This window comes from Diceros bicornis, chromosome 22 (genome assembly GCF_020826845.1).
Source record: "Diceros bicornis minor isolate mBicDic1 chromosome 22, mDicBic1.mat.cur, whole genome shotgun sequence".
NCBI lineage: Eukaryota > Metazoa > Chordata > Mammalia > Perissodactyla > Rhinocerotidae > Diceros > Diceros bicornis.
The window spans coordinates 9,038,684-9,049,848 of NC_080761.1; the positions used below are offsets into that span (position 1 = coordinate 9,038,684).

At 40.9% G+C, this 11,165-nt stretch overlaps 1 pseudogene; it reads left to right on the forward strand.

Moving 5' to 3' along the window:
* Nucleotides 1-9,767: 9,767 nt before the first annotated feature.
* Nucleotides 9,768-10,909, forward strand: LOC131419849 (A-kinase anchor protein 17A-like; annotated as a pseudogene).
* Nucleotides 10,910-11,165: the final 256 nt, after the last annotated feature.

Here is an 11,165-nt window from a genome sequence, read left to right on the forward strand (position 1 = left end):
TCTTCAGTTCTACAGCAATTACTGCTTGTATCACTCATTTTAGTGCTACACACTGCCTTGTGTTTTGATTTACCTCATCTATTCACTCATTCTTTCATTAAACACTTGTTTAATGAAGAGCACCTTGTATATATAAGATGAGTAATACAAAGACTTTGATCTTCAAGAGCTTATTCTTCTTATATATCTCTTCCCAAGACAGTTATAAGTTCCTGGAAGAAAACACCTCTTATTTTTCACACATGTTACTACAACACTCAGTACTGAGCCACACACACATTAGCAGCCATCTAAAAACACCAGCCATACAGGTCAATGAAGGAAGAGCCCTGATCTTGGTGATGTGGCCAAGACTGGCCAGCATCATGGCAGAGTGAGCTCTCTCCTTAGACTCTCCCCCTTAAGACACAACAAAAAGGACATTCATATACCAACAGAGGACATTCACACAACACAAAAGATGTCTGAGAGACACACCCAGCCACATGTCTGAAGGTGGAGGTGCTGGACTCCCCCTGGAGGAAGCAGAAGCCGGTAAGGAGAGCTCCTCTGCCTCCTGAATGGCAGCAACCCTGGGACCGTGTGGCTCTCAGAGAGAGGGGGGAGAGGTGACCTTCCACGGGAAAACTGTTGCTCTCCGAGTTCCCTCACAGCCCATGGGAAACCCCCACATAGAGGTAACTGAACTGTTGTGGGGATGTCTTCATCAAGCTAGCACCCCAGTGGAGCAGATAGTGAGGGAAGAGTGAGAAGTCCCCGAGATCGGGCAGGCAAAAGGAAGTGCCACTCCCCCCGGCCGGTGCTCCAGCACAGCTGGTTCGCCAGAGTGCCTACGGATCACGGCAGGCTCAGAATACACAGCTCTTGACCCCCACCGAGTGGTGGCAGGTGGAAGCTGTGACCAGACACTATCACTATGCGGAGACACAAATCTAGGCTGTCAAACAGTATGAAAAAATATATTAAATCTCCAGACCAGAAGGAACATGACAAGCACCCAGAAGTCAATTTATTCTGTGCCTTTCTGAAGGAAAATGACAAACACCCAGAAGTCAATTTTTTCTGTGCCTTTCTGAAGGCACAGAAATTTACAATCTAAACAACAGACAATTCAAAATAGCTATCATAAAAAAAGCTCAATGAGTTACAATAAAATACACACAGTTCAACGAAATCAGGAAGTTCTTCACAAAAAAGATTGAAACTATAAAGAAAAATCAATCGGAAATGTTGGAGATGAAAAACACAATGGAGGAGATAAAGAAAAATCTGGAGTCTTTAAATAACAGAGCTGACAATATGGAGGATAGAATTAGCAATCTAGAGGATAGGAATGCAGAAATGCTCTAGATGGAGGAGGAGAGAGAAATAAGACTAAAATGAAACAAAGAAATTCTCCAAGAAATATCCGACTCAATTAGGAAATGCAACATAAGGATCAGAGGTATTCTAGAGGGAGAAGAGGCAGAAAAAGGAGCAGAGAGCTTGTTCAAAGAAATAATAACTGAGAACTTCCCAAAGCTGGGGAAGGAGCTAGAAATACAAATGAATGAAGCCAATAGATCTCCCAACTATATCAACATAAAAAGATACTCTCAAGGCATATATTGGTAAAGCTGGCAAAAGTCAATGACAAATAAAAAATATCAAAGGCAACAAGGCAGAAGAAAATAACATACAAAGGAACTCCTATCAGGCTTTCAGCAGATTTCTCAGCAGAAACCTTACAGGCTAGGAGAGAGTATAAAGATATATTCAAAATTCTGAAAGACAAAAACTTTCAGCCAAGAATACTTGATCCAGCAAAAATATCCTTCAGATATAATGGAGAAATAAAAACTTTCCCAGATGAACAAAAGCTAAGGGAGTTCATCACCACAAGATATGCTCAAGAAGGCCCTCATACCTGAAAAAATAAAAGCGAAAATGGATACAAAGCCTTGAGCAAGGAGAAAAATAGGTAGACAAAATCAGAAAAATTGCAGCTATCAGAACAGGTTAGAAAACACTTAATTATGACATCAAAGATAAAGGGAAGGAAAACACAAAAAATAAATATAATCTCATCAATTTAACCACAAATTCACAGAACAAGATGGAATAAGTTGTGACAATAATAACTTAGAAGGGGAAGAGGAAAGGGATGGACTCAACTTAGTCTAAGGAAATGAGAGGCTATCAGAAAATGGACTATCTCATCTATGAGATTTTTTTATACAAACCTCATGGTAACCACTAAACAAATAATCAGAACAGAGACACATTTATCAACAAAGAGAAAACTAAGAAAACCATCATAGAGAACTACCAAACTGAATCAGTAGTCCAAAACACATAGGATGAGAAACAAAGGAAATGCAGAAGAACCAGAAAGTGAGAAATAAAATAGCAGCATTAAGCCCTCATATATCAATAATCACTCTAAATGTAAATGGATTGAATTCTTCAATCAAAAGACACAGAGTGGCGGGATGGATTAAAAAACAAGATCCAACAATATGCTGCCTTCAGGAAACACATCTCAGCTGTAAGGATAAACACAGCCTCAAAGTGAGGATGGAAAATGATGCTCCAAACTAATGGCAAACAAAAGAAAGCAGGTGTTGCCATACTTATATCAGACAAAGTAGACATCAAGATAAAACAAGTAATGAGAGACAAAGAGGGGCAATATATAGTGATAAAAGGGACACTTCATCAAAAAGACATATCACTTATAAATATATATGCGCCCAACATAGGAGCACCAAAGTACATAAAGCAACTATTAACAAACTTAAAAGGAGATATTAACAACAACACAAAAATAGTGGGGACCTTAACACCCCACTTATATCAATGGATAGATCATCCAGATAGTAAGTAAATAAGGAAATAGTGGACTTAAAAGAAAAACTAGATGAGATGGACTTAACAGATATATACAGAGCACTCCATCCAAACACAGGAGATTACACATTCTTCTCAAGTGTGCATGGAACATTATCAAGGATAGACCATATGCTGGGAAACAATGCAAGTTTCTATAAATTTAAGATTGAAATCATAACAAGCATCCTTTCTGACAATAATGTAATGAAACAAGAAATCAACTACAATAAAAAAACTGGGAAAGTGACAAAGATCTGGAGACTAAACAATATGCTACTGAACAACCAATGGATCATCAAAGAAATTAAAGTAGAAATGAAAAAATATCTGAAGACAAATTAAAATGAAAATACACCATACCAACTCATATGGGATGCAGCAAAAGCAGTCCTGAGAGGGAAATTCATAGCAATACAGGCCCACCATAACAAACAAGAAAAAATCTCAAATAAGCAATCTCAAACTACACCTAACAGAACTAGAAAAAGAACAAACAAAGCCCAAAGTCAGTAGAGGAGGGAAATAATAAAAATTAGAGCAGAAATAAATGAAATTGAAACCAAAAAAACACAGTAGAAAGGATCAATGAAACAAAGATCTGGTTCTCTGAGAAGATAAACAAAATTGACAAACTCTTAGCCAGACTCACCAAGAAAAAAAGAGAGAAAGCTCCAATAAATAAAATAAGAAATGAAAAAGGAGAAATTACAACAGATACCATGGAAATACAAAAGATTATAAGAGAATACTATGAAAAACTATGTGCCAACAAACTGGACAATCTAGAAGAAATGGATAAATTCTTAGACTCATACAACCTCCCAAAACTGAATCAAGAAGAAACAGAGAATCTGAATAGACTAATCACAAGTAAAGAGATTGAAACAGTAATCAAAAGCCTTCCAAAAAATAAAAGTCCAGGACCAGATGGCTTCTTTGGAGAATTTTACCAAACATTCAAAGAAGATTTAATACCTATCCTTCTCAAACTGTTCCAAAAAATAGAAGAAGATGGGACACTTCCTAACACGTTCTACGAGGCCAACATCACCCTGATACCAAAGCCAGACAAGGACAATACAAAGAAGGAAAATTACAGGCCAATATCATTGATGAACAAGGATGCAAAAATCCTCAACAAAATATTGGCAAACCAAATACAGCAATACATTAGAAATATCATACACCACGATCAAGTGGGATTTATACCAGGGACACAGGGATGGTTCAACATCCGCAAATCAACCAACGTAATACACCACATTAATGAAATGAGGAATTAAAAACCACATGATCATCTCAATAGATGCAGAGAAAGCATTTGACAAGATCCAACATCGATTTACGATAAAAATTGTCAACAAAATGGGTATAAAAGGAAAGTGTCTCAACATAATAAAGGCCATATATGACAAACCCACAGCCAACATCGTACTCAACGGAGAAAAACTGAAAGCCATCCCTCTGAAAACAGGAACAAGACAAGGGTGCCCACTCTCACCTCTCTTATTCAACATAGTACTGGTGGTTCTGGCCAGAGCAATTGGGCATGAAAAAGGAATAAAAAGAATCCAAACAGGCAATGAAGAAGTCACACTCTCGCTGTTTGCAGATGACATGATTTTATGTATAGAAAACCCTAAAGAAACCATCAGAAAGCTCTTAGAAATAATCAACAACTACAGCAAAGTTGCAGGGTACCAAATCAATGTACAAAAATCAGTTGCATTTCTGTACTCTAATAACGAACTAACAGAAAGAGAACTCAAGAACATAATCCCATTTACAATTGCAACAAAAAGAATAAAATATCTAGGAATAAATCTAACCAAGGAGGTTAAAGACCTGTACAATGAAAACTATAAGACATTATCGAAAGAAATCGATGATGACACATGGATTGGAAGAATAAACACAGTTAAAATGTCCAGACTACCCAAAGCAATCTACAGATTCAGTGCAATCCCAATCAGAATCCTAATGACATTCTTCATGAAAAGAGAACAAAGAATCCTACAGAGTGAGAGGTGCAACAGGAGCCGCAAGGCCTGCCGGGGTCCCCTGCCCACAGGCTGCCTGTCTTAGGATCCACTTTTCTTCCTGCTCCACTCCAAGGAAGAGTGTCATCGCCCCTGCCCAGAGCATTACTGTGCAGAGCAAGGCACATAGACCTGTGAGAGACGCCACCTGACATGCAACCAACACAAAGTAGAGGGTGTGTAAACATGAAAACTTTTCCCTCCTGCTGAGCCCCTCTCTCCTCTTCACCACCTCTGGAGGTTCCTCTTACTTCCCAACCTCACAGCCAGTCCTCTCCAGCACCCTCTGTTCTCGCTCAGCTTCTGCATCTGCCCTCTGACCTGGGCTGCTCTTGCACACACTGCTGCCTCTTCAGGTCCTCCTGTCCTTCACGGCCCGGATACAGCATCATCTCCTCCAGGAAGTGTTTTCACCTACTCTGTCTTCCTTCTCTACCTGTTGAACTTGGAATCTGCCTAGAGAAACTTATTTTCATTACTTCAACAACTACTTAAGATGTCTGCCTCAAACTCGCCCAAGCTCCGTTCTTATTTTCCAGATCCCTACTTCTCTGTCCCAGAGACCCTTCAAATCAACATACCCCAGAGTAAACACAATCTGAGTTTCCTCTGATAGTCACTCTTTCTGCTCATGGACCCACTGTCCTATCAACTCCCTGCGGATTTGATATCTTGAAGTTATCCTCAACTCTTCTTTTTCCCTTGCCTCCTGCTCAACCCACCTACCTCAACAAAGGTAAACTCAAGGTCTGTCTGTTCTCTCTCCTAAACATTTCTCTACTCATATCTCTTTCTCCATCCTCACTATCCTCATTTGCCACTCTCAGAATCTCTTAGCAGACTTTTTTTTTTTTTTAGCTGAGGAAGATTGGCCCTGAGCCAACATCCATGCCCACATTCCTCAACTCTGTATGTGGCACACCGCCACCACATGCCTTGATGAGTGATGTGTCAGTCTGTGCATGGGATTTGAACCTGTGAACCCCTAGGCTGCTGAAGTGGAGCGCATGAACTCAACCACTACATCACTAGGCCAGCCCCTCTTAGCAGACTTTTTGAAGTAGCCAGCACATCAACCCAAGTAATCCCGCATGATAATGCCAGAGTGATGTTCTAAAATCAAAACCTGCTAATTTTCCTCCACAGCTTGCCACAGAAAGTTGATCACGGTGACTCCTTCTCAACATTTAAGAAAGAAATACCTCCTACAATGTTTGAATTGTTAAAACTTATAACATTGATAGCTGGTAGGGTACATTCCTGTTATCCTTTTCAAAATTACCTTGGCTATTCCTAGCCCTTCGTCTACATAAATTTTATAATCAGTCACACTTCATTAAAAAAAATATCCTTTTGCTATTCATTGGCATTGCATTGAATTTATTTTGGGGGAAAAATCCATCTTTATGATGCTGAGTCACACATTTACGAACATGGTATATTTCTCCAATCTATGCATTTACTTAATGTTCTTCAATAAACTTTCAATTAAAGTTTTCTGTTTTTAAAAAGTGATTCAATTCTCCCCGAGTCAGTCCTTTTAGCTTATGTCTCAACTCTCCTTTCCTGTGTTCTAGAACCTAGAATCACCTAGAACCACTCAGCAGCCATAAATGTCATGTTCTTTCATGCCTCCATGACTTTTGCCCATGCCTTTTCTTGTCCTGGAGAATGATGCTCTAGGGAACTCTCAAATTAAAGACCCAGCTTGAATGTCATCTCCTCTGTGAAGCTTTTCTTAGTTCTCCCAGAAATGTTCTTCCTTCTTCTTGATCCTGTAATACACTATTTTATCATAGCTCTTTTTACATTACATTTTAATTAAATGTGTCCATCTCTGCTCCTAATTGTGAGACCCTCAGGGTAAGGGTTCTACCACATTCATTTATATCCCCTGTTCCTAGTCTAGAGTGTAACATATAGTGAGTGCTCATTGTTTGCTGAATGAATGAATGAATGAACAGAAAACAAATACATCCTAATGTTCTTTTGCAATTAGGAAAATGTTCAGCTATTAGATCTTCAAATGTTGCTTCGTGATCCTTCCCTCCAGTCTCCCTTCCTAAAATTCCTTATTAAATGTAATTAACAGTTTCTCAATCTATGATCTTGATCTAAATCTCTACATTTCCTAACTGCTTTTTTATATTTTTATCTGACTCTCTATGCTTTATACTAGGTTAATTCTTCAGTACTTTACCCCATTTCTCTAATTTGTTCTCTGACTGTGTTTAGTCTAAACTTCACCTATTATTTTAGTTTATTTAATGACTTTTTTTTTTGCTGAGGAATATTCACCCTGAACTAACATCTGCTGCCCATTTTCCTCTTTTTGTATGTAAGCTGCCGCCACAGCAGGGGCACTGACAGATTAGTGGTGTAGGTCTGCACCCAGGAACTGAACCCAGGCCACTGAAGTGTAGCACACCGAACATAACCACTAGGCCACTGGGGCGGGCCTAATGACTTATTTTTAATATGTCTCATTGTTTCTTTTTCATATCTATATATTTTTATTTCATATATTCCTGTTTGTGTACCATAATTTATTATTTTTATGGGTGTACCATAATTTATTATTTTTATGGATATTATTTCTTTACTTATTTCTTGAGCATCTTAAACATGCTGATTTTTTAAAACTCGCAAACTTTTCTATAAAATCAATATTATCTGAAGTAAATCCATGTTCTAATTCTTAAGTTTGTTTGTCATCTTTCTAAGCATTCATTTTATGTATACACTTTGGAATTTTGGTCTTAAGCTCATTTTGAATGGGACACTTTGTGTTCCAGTGTTCCTGGAGGTGAAACTGATGACAACACAGATCCCATGAGCAATCCAAACTACAGCTCAGGGGATTTCTCAGTCCAGAGGTGAGGTCAGTATGGGCAGAGTCCCACCCTGACTCCTATTTTAAACTCTAAGCCTGGATTTTGGCCCAGGTCTCATATGAAACACTTTTAGTTCCTATCAGGGTAGAAACGTTGAACTCACAGCCACCACTGCCTACATCTAGGCCCAGAGCAAAGCAGGTGGGTGGCTTGAATCTGAATACTAGTTCGCACTGATATTTCCTTTCTGGTCTAAAGAGATTTCATCTTATTTTTGAGCCCACCTACCTCTTTCTTTGGTTCTCTCTGTTTACATTTACTCTACCATTTTAGTATGTTTGCAGTGAAGTGGTTATGTCAGAACTTGAACTTCCATGTGAGTTTTTTTGACGTATATGTGTCACTAATGGATGATAAGATTCTTAGTAGAGCATTGTGCTCAAAATTATTGCCCAGGCTAATTCTAACCCAAATTGGGGGGGGGGGGATGTATTTTAGAGTTTTTTTTTTTTTTTTTTGATACTTAAGACTTTTGAGTGAAACAAGCAAAGGCCATCCTCTTAGATCCTGCTTCTAATTTTGCTTCCTTTCCTTTCCATAATGTTTCATCTTGGAGTAGTAAGTTGACTACATAGTAATGTGAGGGAGTAGGAATGATGAGATAAAAAATCAGCTGCTCCCCACCCGGGAGAAGACCATCAGCCACCCTTGCTCTCTAGCCACTAACCTGACCCTCCTGAGCACTATCTTGATGATATTTTAAAATAACTTCTTCCCAAGTGCTCCCCAAGTACCTATGCATATAGCCATCTCCAGATTGAAGGTGGCTTCCATTATCACCTACATCTTGATGCCTTCAAATCTACTTCTCTTTCCCAAATGGTGTTCCTGAGCTCTAATTCTGTACATCCAATTGCCTGTTAATATCTCTAACTGGAAGCCCAGCAGACACTTCAAACTTGAAAGGCAAAATGCATTATTTTCCAGCCCACCTCACCCCATCCCCAGACCACTTTTCCTATGCTCCCTACCTTGATGAATTGTTCCACTACCTACCCATTTTCCTGAGACAGTAACTAACCTGGCCATTTCCCTCTGCTCCTCCTCTCTCGACCTCCACATTCAATGTATACCCCTTAGATATCTTCTAATTCCATCTCCCCTCTCTTACCTTTCTAGTATCACTGCCTTAGTCCAAACTCTTATCTTCCCTTGCCTAAATTATTCACCACTTCTCTAATTGGTCTTCTTGCTTCCGGTATTGGCCACTCTATAGCCAACCAGTCTCCCAATATGTTCTGAGATTCATCTTTCTACATCACAAATATAATGATGCTTCTCTGCTTAAAAATGACTTTCCATTGATTTCAGGATAAAATCTTAACATTCAAAAGTCTTAAGCTTTGCATATGAGGCTCTTTCTCATGGGACTCTCTTCATATTCAGCCTCATCTCTCATCACCTCCTCTACCAGCCTCTACTCCAGGCTTAACTGTTACTGTAAACCTGAGCCAATCTTGTCCTTTCTCCTTCTGGAATACTTTCTCCAGCCTGCTTTGCCTGGCTACCTCTTTCTGGTCCAGTGGAGTCAGCATTCCTCTAGAAAGCCTTCCCTCACCCCTCCATTCTGTGTTCCCTTAGTACTCTGCATTCATTCATCTATTTATTCAGCAAATATTTATCCAGCAGTATGGCCAACGTTGATACATCTATGAACAAGGCAGTCAACGTCCCTGCAGTCCAGAGGGTATATTCGTAACTGTTTACTTACTCTTTTCTCTCTCTCTAGACGGAGGTCCTTAAAGGCAGAAATTAATGTCTTACTCACCTGTGTGTCTCCAGCACTTAGCACAGGGGCAGGCGCCAGTGGCGTGGGTCCCTTTAGGAGAGCCTTTGGCTGACAGTGGTGACGCCAGGTGGGGAGGTCATGCCTGCTGGGTCATCAGGGGTGGCTATGAGCTCGGCCAGAGCAGTGGCAGCCTGGGAAGCAGGCAGAGCTCCACACTGGCCCAATGCCCCAGCTATGGCAGCAGGTACCATAGTCCATGACACATTTGCAGCGGAGGAGCTCTGCCTTCTCTACAGCCTCTACCTCAAGCCCATCACAAAGATGACCATCAGCCTGGCCATTCCACAGGTGAAGCAACCCAGGAAGTCCATTTCCAACTGGGAGGTGATGGAAAGGCTGAAGGGCACGATGAACAGCCACCAGTTCTCCACATTCCGGCTTTCCTAGAACAGCATGGACTTCATCTGCTTCAAGGGCAAGGTGGAGAACAAGAGTCTGGTCAAGTCTTTCCTGGCCTGCATTGTTGGCAAGACCATCCAGCTCAGCATTTCTCCAACATACTCAAGGTGCGCCACGCCCAGTTCAAAATCTATTTCCCCACTTGCCACAACTGGGACTCCTTCTTCTGCGAAGCGCAGGATATGAACAAAATGCTGTCAGAAGAGAGGCTGGACATGATTCACCTAGAGGAGCTGCCCTGCAAATAGTTCCCCTGAAGGAGTCGGGCTCAGAGAAGCCCAGTGAGGAGGTTCTCGTCAAAGTGTTCGAGAAGTTTAGGGAGATATGGAACATGGACATCTCCATGTTGGACCCCCAAGGGAGGAGATGACCAACCAGAACTTCCATACCTTCAGTTTGGGGGACACTTGAACTTCAAGGCTATGTCCAGTACCGCGGGTACGTGGGCTTCATCCAAGCCACGAGAGCCTTGGGTGGGACGAAGCTCGTGTAGAAAGGTGAGGAAGGCAAGGCTGCAGCCTGCAACATCAAGGTTTCTTTTGATTCGACCACACAGCTGGGTGTCGCCTCGGTGAAGAAAGAGCAGTGAGGAGAACATGAGTGCCAAGAGAAAGAGGCAGAGAGCAGAGGATAGGCAATGGAAAGAGCTAGAAGAATTGCAGACAGAAAGAAAAAGAGAGAAGTTTTACAAGAGGGAACAAAAACAGAGGGACCATGAATTCTGTCGGAATCAGAAAAAGCTCCAGCAGCTACGAGCAGAGAAGCAGAAAAAGCTACAAGAAAAAATGCAACCGGAAGAGGGGGAGCTGCTGCTGCCTCAGAGGAACCTGGGGTCCATCAGGCTAATTCTGGAGCTGCTGGGCAGAGCCAAGGCACCCGCCAGGCAGGGCGGGGCTGGCCTTGATCTTCAGCACTGAAGCTGCCTCCTCCTGCTCTGGGCTGCCACCTGTGCATTTCTCTGAAAATCAGGGCAAGCATCATGGCCTCCCCGTTTCCTCACCTGGTTGCAACCATAATGAAAAGAAATAAGTCTTAATACATAGAAAAAAAAGTACAGTTAAAAAAAAAAAACTTGGAGAAAGCACGCAATAACAATGTTTTATTGTTCTAGAGTGACTCTCAGTAACATAAACATGAAATTACTCTTAGCTAGAAAGTGCTTAGACTAGTGGA